The following is a 7,989-nucleotide window of genomic DNA, read 5'->3' as shown; positions in this document are numbered from 1 at the left end:
TTTCAGTTCAATATTGTATTAATCTAAAATTAACGTTCTTTGGTTCTGTTTCTTTACTTTTCAGTTTCTGCAAGTAAAAATAAAAGAACAGAGTTTCAATGTCCACCTAGTCGTACATTTTTTATCTATCAAGGGGCAATATTAAAAAAAAAAACATGTTTTTTTGCTCTTTGGTCAGGTTGTTGTCTCTTTGACATATTCCCAATTTCCATTCTCAATTTTCTTTTTTGTTCTCAAAAATTTTTATAAATAAAAATGTGTTTGGGGGAAAAAAAGTTCTTTTTCTTGTATACTAAATATTTCAAACCGACCAGGGCATTATAATAGTATACTACATGTATAAGTTTAATAAAAAAAATGAGAGCATTTACGAGGCCATTTTCCATAAATTTATTATTTCCAAGGGGCATAACTCTTTTAAAAAAAGTTGATCGGCCAAATTTATAAAGCTTGACTAGGATTATGCTGATATTAACCTATAGAATAAGTTTTAAAAAATCTGGCAAGAATTGTACCTGCAAGACAAATATAAACACCTTACAATCATTCCATAAACATAAGGTAGTTCACCTTTACTTTTAGTATCTAAAAAAAAGACCAAATCAAGAGAAATTTAATATTGACCAATGAACAATGAAAATAGGGTTAAGGTCAGATGAAGCCTGCAAGATAAATGTAAAGTTAAACCTAAACACCTTACAATTTTAATTTACAATCATTCCAGAAACCAATTATAGTTCACCTTTACCTTATAGTATCTGGAAAACAGACTAAGCAAGAAAAAAATATCCAATGAACCATGAAGATGAGGTCAAGTTCAGGTGATTACTGTCAGACCCATTGGTGGCCTTTGGCTGTTTTTTGCTCTTTGGTCGGGTTGTTGTCTCTTTGACACATTCCCCATTTCCATTCTCAATTTTAGATCAGAAACTAAGCCCATTTATTAGTTGAAATACAGAAATATGAAAAAGAATATTTTCAAAATTTTGCCTTGGATACTGTAGTTTGGTCATTAAGAAGCTTCGAATATTCTGTCTCAATTTCACAAAATCCCATGTCTGTTTGACAAAGTTATCAATGTTCAAAAAAAATTTAACCACAGACTGAACCTAAATTTTAGGACAGCGACGCCTCTGGCAGAATCTAGGATCACAGTCTCGCTTTCGTGAAATAAATTTGCAAGCTTGACAAAAAGCAGAACATGTATTTCAGAAATTGAAATTCTATGCAACTATTAATACTTATATGCTGTTATGGTCCTACATATTCTTGTGTGTTCAATATTTTGGCATTACACAAAGTCATGCTTTCTTAGACTGTTTGAAATGACAAATGTTTTGTTGTTACATTAATTGATTAAATCTGTCGAAGGTGAACTGATAGATATTTTAGTTTGGGAATACATAATTTTTGCATCTTTTATTATTTTTTTATTTCTTTTTAGTGCTTGTTGATGAGTCCAGCCCTTTCTGGCTGATTCTGACATTTGGTTCTTATGTTGGGTGCTGTCTGCCATACTGTGTGTAGTTTTATTTTTTTTATTGGTTCACATTTTTTCATCCTTATACAAGTTACATGTATAGCCATAATAGGTTACTTTATGGTATGGATTTTGATCATTGTTTATGGCTGTACAGTGACCAGCAAATGTTTACATCTTCGTCCTTTGGTTTTTTAATTGATAGTTGTCACATTGAGAATCATACATGTACCTCATCTCCTTATACATGTTATATCTATATGCTGGTTCATAAAAAAAGCTTAAAAGGAAATTATTCAATTGTTATACATGTATGTTTGAAAACTCATTCCTATAATGCAAAAACAATAATCGATTGATTTTTCTTGCTTATTTTAATGTTCAGTTGCAAATATTTTACAATGTATGTATATTTTAGACGAGAACAACTTTTAAATATACAATTCATAATATAAGCAAATGCTATAATTATTTGAACTTCTGTCATCTCATGCGTGTGTGTGTGTGTGGAGCAGAAGAAGGAGAGCAGGATAAGGATTCCTTGATGCATACTTGACATCAGAATGACATAAATAAACAACAGTATACATGCCGTAACATGTACAATTACACTTGAAAAAGGTTTAAATAGATAACATTAAATTATTTAAATTAACTGCAATTCTACAGATGATCTTACTTTGATACCAGTTCTTTTTGCCGGACATCCGCATCTACATGTACACCAGTGATTCTAATACTGCACTTTCCTTTCATTTGGTAACCATGGTAATAAGCTAAAATTGTAAATCTTAATTTAATCCAGAACTCCAGACAAAAACTAGATCATTTTTGTAGATGAAGTATGAATTGATGCTCAGAGTCACTAATTTATATTTTTACTTTTGAGTGAATGGAAAAAATGTGTAAGCAAACAACAAAAAGATCAACAGTGTAACTAATATTAATAATATATGTATAGCCTAAGCCCGTCTTAGTATAGTACTGAACTTTTTCCAATATAAAATCATCTATTCTGCTGTCTACAGTTTAAAATAAAATGCTCTGCTGGGCGCAGCTTGATACGACAGCAGAGGTTGAACCCTGATGGTTGGGGCAAGTATGGATACAACATTCAAGCTTGATACAGCACTGAATTTGGATTGTGATTAAATATTTAACACAGCATAGGTTTCTGACACAGAATGAATGTGGTCTAAGAACTTAAAATTTTTTAATTTACCTATTCAAACCATATCATTATTATTTGCTTTTATATATAAATCAGAAATAACCAATTAATTTAAAACGGAAAATTTTAAAGAAAAAAAAAGGAAAAAAAAATCCCTCCCCCAAACTTTTTGAACCCCCTTATGATTCATCACCCCCAAACTCAATCCCAGCCTTCCCTTTGTGGTATGGTACCTTGCAGTACAATTTCAGAGAGATCCATACACTTGAACACAAGTTATTGTCTGTAAACTAGAAAAATGTTTGTTTTAGGCCCCTTTTTGGTCCCAAATTCCTAAACTTTTAGGGCAATTACCCCCAAACTCAAACCCAGCTTTCCCTTTGTGATATGGAACCTTGTAGTACAATTTCATAAAGATCCATACTCTTACACACAAGTTAATGTCCTGAAACTAGAAAAATGCTTGTTTTTTGCCCCTTTTTGGCCTCAAATCCTAAAATTTTGAGGCAATTACCCCCAAAATCAATCCCAGCCTTCCCTTTGTGGTATGGTACCTTGCAGTGCAATTTCAGAGATCCATACACTTGAACACAAGTTATTGTCTGGAAACTAAAAAAATGCTTCTTTTTGGCCCCTTATTCCTAAACATAGTTACCCCATAACTCAATTCCAGCTTTTCTTTTGTGATATGGAACCTTGTAGTACAATTTCAGAAAGATCCATACACTTACACACAAGTTATTGTCATGAAACTAGAAAAATGCTTGTTTTTTGTCTTTTTTTTGGCCCCTAATTCCTAAAATTTTGAGGCAATTACCCCCAAAATCAATCCCAGCATTCCCTTTGTGATATGGAACCTTGTGGTACAATGTCAGAGAGATCCATACACTAACACACAAGTTATGTCTTGGAAGTTACAAAAATGCTTATTTTTGGCCCCTTATTCCTTAACTGTTGGTACCATAACCCCCAAAATTAATCCCAACCTTCCTTTTGTGGTATTGAACCTTATGGTAAAATTTCATAGAGATCCATTCACTTAAACTAAAGTTAGAGTGCGAAAACCAATGTGTCTTCGGACGACGACGACACCAATGTCATACCAATATACGACGGCAAAATTTTTTTGCGGTCGTATAAAAAACAATATTTAGGCATTAACTCTTGATGTTTATTAAATCTTGATTTCCTGTTACATAGGCAAAATTGTTTAAATACACCATTTATAGGCATGTTGTGGAATCTCAATAAATACTTATGATTGCACGTTTAATCGTTGTTGTAGCTATGAAATCTATACAATAACATCATTCACTACAGCGTTAGAGTTACAACATTACCATAGTTCAATGTTAGTACTTCGCGTATACTATTTTCAGACAAGGCAATATTAACTCATGAACATAATATGTTGTCATTTGTGTTACCATCCATACTTCATGCACTTAATAAAAGAACAGCGCTTCAATGTACTTCGCCAATTGATGGATATATAAAATTTGCTGTCAAAAAGCAAAATATATGTATGTTCTTTTAACCTTTTTCATAAATTATAAATAATCTAAAAGAAATGAAGACATGTGTGAGATTGCTTGCAATGCAGTTTTTCTAACAATATCTATTTCCAAGAGGTATAACTACTGTAAACATATTTGATCAGCAGTTATTTTCTAACTCATAAAACTAAAAGACCATGCTGATATAGACCTATGGTATGAATTACAAAAATATCTGACAAAAAAATGCAACCATAACAGTGCTTTACTGGAAAAAATGGTTATCTTCCATTTAGAATTTACATTTCAAAATGAAGTAATTCCTGTATAAATAATTTATCCAAGACATTACTGGTATATAATAAACCTTTGGTATACATTAATATTATATGAATAAACTTTAGACATAGAAGTATGTCTTCTCTGTATGAAATCCTGTTAGTTGATTTCAAATGTTGATATTCAAATGACAATGCTTAAACATCCAAAGTCACACACCATCCATGACTTGACAAAGTTTCAAAATCAATAGACCATGACTGAGGGGCTGGGCAAAATAAAAAAACAAGGGATATGAAATGTGCTAGTAAAGCCGACCGTGCAAGGGCTGTATAGCCAGTCAAGGTCGTTAAAAACTTCCATTTGTTGTTGTGCTAGTACTCTGACATATACAACTGCATATCAATTCATGCAAATATCAATGATTTATCATTATTGGTTCACTCAAACTGACCTAATCAGAAACTTTTCACATTTAAGTTAAGTAAAATTATCAAAGTCAATCAACCATGACTGAGGGATTTGGATCATATAATCTCAATGGAAATGGAAATGAGAAGTGGATATCCTACTTCTACTGCAAAAAATATTATTGACTTATTTAACCATAACTCGGCCATAAGTTATTGTTTGGTTCCTCTTAAACTGACCTAATCTCAATTTTTAACAAATTGTTTATGACTTCACCTCTGTTACAGCATGCCCAAGACTCACCTTCATGACTGTTGTTGCAAGACAAAAAAAGAACAAGCATTGAAGTGTTAATAGAGCTTCCAACCCTATTTTTTATAAAATTGACCTGTAAAAAAAAAAATTTGTCACTGCTTATAGAAATAGCCCACAACAAAATCAAAACTTTCAACTCTATCATGTCTATGACCTCAAAACTTGCAACATGTATACAGTCTGACAACAACAAAATATTTAAACAAAGTTATCCTCTTCATTACATACCTCTCATCACAAAATTATTCATTGACTACTGCTCCTTTTATGCACATAAATCAATATGACAATCTATGAATCCATTATATAATCTAGAAAGCAAGGCCTCAAATGAATTCTGTTCTGTTGAAGTACATGTAGAAAATGTACTTTCATTGAAAATGCTAAAAGAAATAATGTATAACATGTTCAAATGTATAATAAAATGAAGTTACAATACATCTGCCAAATTGCCTTAAATATTTTTATATGGCAAAAATGGCTTATTTTGATCTTTTAAAACAAGAACAACAGATCTAGACTTGCCCTGTTTCTTGTTGCTGTATATCATATTTGTTTATTTGTTCCTTGTTTTGTTTATAAATCATTATCAGTCTGTTAGTTTCCTCATTTGCATTGTTTAACATTTGTCATTTCCATTAAATGTCTTTTATAGCTGACTTTCTGGTATGGGCTTTGTTCGTTGTTGAAGTCATCTTGTACATTTGTACCATAACTTTAATATACTTGTTAACTTCTATGTCATTTGATCTCTTGTGGAGAATTGGACTCTTCTCATTGGCAATCTTACCACATCTTCTTATTTTTATATTCTCATTTAAGTAGATGTAAAGTAGACCATTCATGCACTCTAGGGTCCACTTCTACTTATAATGTACAAGGTGATAAGACCTGCCGCTGTAATAGCCTGGGTCAATTTTTTTTAGCTTAAACATATATATATATATATATATATATATATATGTGAATAGGTGTGGAAAACTATCAGAAGTATAATACATGTATGATAAGGCTGAGAAATACTAGATGTTTATTGTTATAGTACTCAGTAATAGTAGTCTCAGACTCAGGATAATCAAGGCTTATTGTACTTGTCATATGATGGGGGGTAGGAGGGGTCCTGATCCCGAAATCCCGGGCTTAAAAACATGGAATTCTGAGGTCCCGAATTTAAAAAAAATTAAATCCAGACATCCCGAAATTCGAAAAAAAAGAATTCCCGGATCCCGAAAGGATCAATCCCGAAATCCTGAGCTTAAAAACACCCGATCCCAGAGTCCCGATAAAGGTCCTACCCCCCTCTCAGATGCAAAGCCCTGTAATTTTCTTACATTTGTGTAGTTGCAAGTCTCGTTTTGCCTTAAGTTAACATAAAATAAGGAATTTGAGCCTCAGATTTGAGCTTTAATCAAATGTGATGATTTTCTCGGTAATACCGGAATGTGATTCTTGTCCACTCCTGCATGTCCTGGAATCATTCATTATTAAAATTGGGAAAAGGTTACATGTACATTATTACCTACGCGATGTATGAAAAGGTATATACATTTTTTAAATCTAAATTATATGAAAAGGGGGGAGTAATTGATCCCCAGGGGCACCCCTATCTATTAAGTGTAAAATAGCTTTTAATTGCTGGAGAGATAATAAAGTCGTCTACATTTTCATGGTTTTAAAACAACTGAAAAACAAATACAAATACCACACATGTATCATAAGATATACAGGTCTGCATCAGTTAAAGTAATTAAGTTCTGTTGTGACATTAGATAAACAATTTCAATACATTACATCAAGTATATGATGTCCTCCCCTTGTATATGATATCCCTTTCTTTTTCCAAGTTTGTCTTATTGTCTAAAGGGCTTACAAATTATATGGTTATTTGGGATGTATTTGTGTCGAAATCTTGTAATATCCTCATTATGAAATATAAATAGATAATGAAACGGATTACCCAATGCAATTATATTTATATTACAATATGGGGGGGGGGGGGGGGGGGGGGGGGTTCAATGTCGTTCTCAGGTTTACAAATATCTACAGTCAAATAGTCTTTCGTGAAAAATAAAGCACACACATCTTCCTGCTTTAATCCAGTAATTAAACAAAATGTGCATAATAATATTGACCTTTCGTTCCGCTTTTAGGGTACGTAAAATTATCCATCAAAACAAAAACACTTTGACTTTTGTTGCGTTGACTTTCGTTTCATAAATTTTCTATGTTCCGTTCCCCGGTTTCTTCCAGTTAATCGACAAGTCACCCATTTCAATTTATCTGTTTATAATAAATTTTTGATTCACCACTTTGAAAAACCAAAGTTCCTTGTATCATCTATCTCTGTCCATTCTTAAAAACTTTTAAAAGGACAGCAACAGATGATCGCGTGAGCGTCCATGGATTTTGCGTCATAGTATAAAAAACGGTAACGGTGAAAAGATTTCCGGGTTTTCGTGTTCGACGTACCATGCAAGCTTTCGTACATTTACGTATATTTGAGGGTCTGGAATCAAGATGGGAGTTTAAGAATAGAAAATAATGACAAAAAGTGCAAAATAAAGAACAGATAGTAAAAAAAGGCAGAAATATAGAATAAAGAATCATAGAGAATAATTGGATTATTAATAAAAAAAAAAAAAAAAGAATTGAGAATAAAGAACAAACTAAATAAAGAATATTTATTCATATTATTATTTGATATTTATAACCCATTCACTTATTCTACATTCTGTTCAATTCAAAATTAGATAGCTCTGCTGTGGGGGTGACACTGACAGGGCTGACCTGCTTTCATCATCATGATCATGTGGGATTTTAGTGGGAAGAGTAGAAAG

General features: G+C 32.3%; 1 long non-coding RNA gene across 1 annotated transcript; it reads right to left on the bottom strand.

Moving 5' to 3' along the window:
* On the bottom strand, nt 1–7,750 carry LOC127732350 (uncharacterized). The gene is made up of 4 exons (XR_007996206.1): nt 7,285–7,750; nt 5,381–5,535; nt 2,160–2,256; nt 1–67 (listed from the first exon to the last, which is right to left on the bottom strand). It is a non-coding gene; the product is annotated as an uncharacterized LOC127732350 (long non-coding RNA).
* Nucleotides 7,751–7,989: the final 239 nt, after the last annotated feature.

This window comes from Mytilus californianus, unplaced genomic scaffold, assembly GCF_021869535.1.
Source record: "Mytilus californianus isolate M0D057914Y unplaced genomic scaffold, xbMytCali1.0.p SCAF_23, whole genome shotgun sequence".
Taxonomy (NCBI): domain Eukaryota; kingdom Metazoa; phylum Mollusca; class Bivalvia; order Mytilida; family Mytilidae; genus Mytilus; species Mytilus californianus.
The sequence above is the reverse complement of the archived record's forward strand: the minus strand, read 5'-3'. Positions and strand labels throughout refer to the sequence as shown.